Raw genomic sequence first — 2,653 nt, forward strand, 5'->3', positions numbered from 1 at the left:
TATAGAGGTGGAATTTAAGGAAAGGTATTAAGCAGGCTGTGTTGTAGCCTATGAACAAGTAATATATTGTATCATTTATCTTGAATGTATCATAGATAAGCTGCTATATATCAATGTTGAGTATTATGTTAGTCACAGTCTTTATTACATTGACCTTTATTATGACCTTTATTATATTGAAGCATGTTCTCTTTATATACACTCTGTTGAGAATTTTTTATCATAAATGATTTTTGAATTTTCTTCATCTATTGAGATATACATGTTTTTATTTCTCATTTTGCTAATGTGGTATATCACCCTGAATGATTTGCAGATTTTCTTTTTTAAAAAATTTTTAACATTTATTTTTGAGAGAAAGAGACAAAGGGAGACAGAGAGACAGGGAGAGACAGAGAGACAGAGTGTGAGTGGGAAAGGAATAGAGAAAGAGGGAGACATAGACTCTGAAGCAGGCTCCAGGCTCTGAGATGTCAACACAGAGCCTGATGCAGAGCTTGAACTCATGAACTGTGAGATCATGACCTGAGCCAAAGTCACAGGCTTAACTGACTGAGCCACCCAGGCACCCTGATTTGCAGATTTTCAACCATTCTTGCAAACCTGGAATAAATCTCACTTGTATAGTGTGTAGTGTACATAGTGTATGATCCTTTTAATGTATTGTTAAATTTGATTTTTTGATATTTTGTTGAGGATTTTTTCACTGATGTTCATTAGGGATATTGACCTGTAATTTTCCTTTTTTATGTGTCCTCATCTGATTTTGGCCTCAAAAATAAGTTTGGATATGTTCCCTCTTTTTTTATTTTTCAAAAGAGTTTAAGAAGGATTGGTATTAACTCTTCTATGAATGTTTGGTGGAAATCAAGTGAAGTGTTTGGCCCTGAACTTCTATTATTAAGGAATTTTTAAATTAAAAACAAATTTAAATTGGATACTGATCTAATATTCTTACTAGTAATGGGTCTGATCAGGTATTTTATTTTTTCATGATTCATTTTTGGAAGGTTGTATGTTTCTTGGCATTTAACAGTTTCTTCTAGGTTTTCCAATGTGTTGGTGTATAATTGTTCATATTAGTCTCTTATTTTCTTTGCGTTTTTGTGCTATAAGTTGTAAAGTCTCTGCTTTCATTTCTGATTTTATTTATTTGAGCCTCTCTCTGTCTCTGTCTCTCTCTGTCTCTCTCTGTCTCTCTGTCTCTTTCTCTCTCTCAGTGACTGTAGCTAAAGTTTTGTTAATGTGGTTTATCTTCTTAAAGAACAAACTCTGGCTTTATTCATCTCTTCTATTGTATTTTTAGTCTCTATTTCATTAATTTCTGGTCTCATCTTTGTTATTTCCTTTCTTCTACTAACTTGGGAATTCATTTTTCTTTGTTGTTCTTGTTGTTGTTGTTTCTTTAGGAGTGGTTGGATTGTTTATTTGAGATTCTTCTTTTTTCTTAATGTAGGTATTTATGGTTATGAACTTCCCTCTTAAAAAACTGCTTTTGCTGTATCCCATAAGTTTTGGTATGTTGTATTTCCATTTTCACTTGTCTCAAGGTAATATTTTATTTCTTTTTGATTTCTTCACTGACCAATTTGTTGTTCAGTAGCATATTATTTAGTTACCTCATATATATGAATTTTCCAATTTTCTTCTTGTAATTGGTTTCTAGTTTTATACCGTTGTGGTTGGGAAAAAAGCTTTATTTGATTTCAGCCTTAAATTCCTTAATACTTTTTTTTGCCCAACATATAATCTGTCCTGGTGAATATTTGAGTACTTGAGTAGGATGCATATTCTGTTTATTTTGGATGGAATGCTCTATAATTATCTATTAACTCCATTTGGTCTAACTTGTTATTTAAAGCCAGTGTTTCCTTATTGACTTTCTGTTGGAGTGTCTGTCCATTGAAGTAAGTGAGATGTTAATGCTCTCCTGCTATTATTGTACTGCTGTCATTTTCTCCCTTTAGGTATGTTTGTATTTACTTTTTAAATTTAGATGCTTCCTTTTTGCATACATAAATATTTACAAATGTTATATCTTCTATTGAATAAACCCTTTATCATTATGTGATGCCTTCCTTTGTCTCTTATTAAAGAATGTTTTAAAGCCTATTTTGTGTGCTATAAGTATAGCTATCCCAGCTTTCTTTCTGTTTCCATTTACATGTAATATCTCTTACTATCCCTTTCATTTCAGTCTGTGTATGTCCTTACATCTCAAATGTGTCTCTTGTAGGCATCATAAAGATGGATCTTGATGTTTGTTTGTTTCAATATACCAGCCACCTGTGTCTTTTGACTGAAGAATCTAGTCCATTTACATTTAAGATAATTATTTGTAGGTATGGTGTTAAGGCTATTTTTTAAGCTGTTTTACAGTTCCCCTGTACCTTTCTTCTCTTGATCTTTTTCTTTGGGGTTAAATGACTTCTTTTAGTGATATGTTTAGATTTCTTCCTCATTATTTTTTTGTGTTTGTTGTCTCTAAGTTTTTGCTTGATGGCTACCATGAAGCTTACATATAACAACTTGAATATACAACAGTCCGTTTTAAACTGATAACAACTTAAATTTTTTTAATTGTTTTCCATACAACACCCAGTGCTCTTCCCCTTAAGTGCCCTCCACCATCACCACCACCTCTTTTCCCCCC

This window comes from Suricata suricatta, chromosome 9, assembly GCF_006229205.1.
Source record: "Suricata suricatta isolate VVHF042 chromosome 9, meerkat_22Aug2017_6uvM2_HiC, whole genome shotgun sequence".
Classification (NCBI taxonomy): Eukaryota; Metazoa; Chordata; class Mammalia; order Carnivora; family Herpestidae; genus Suricata; species Suricata suricatta.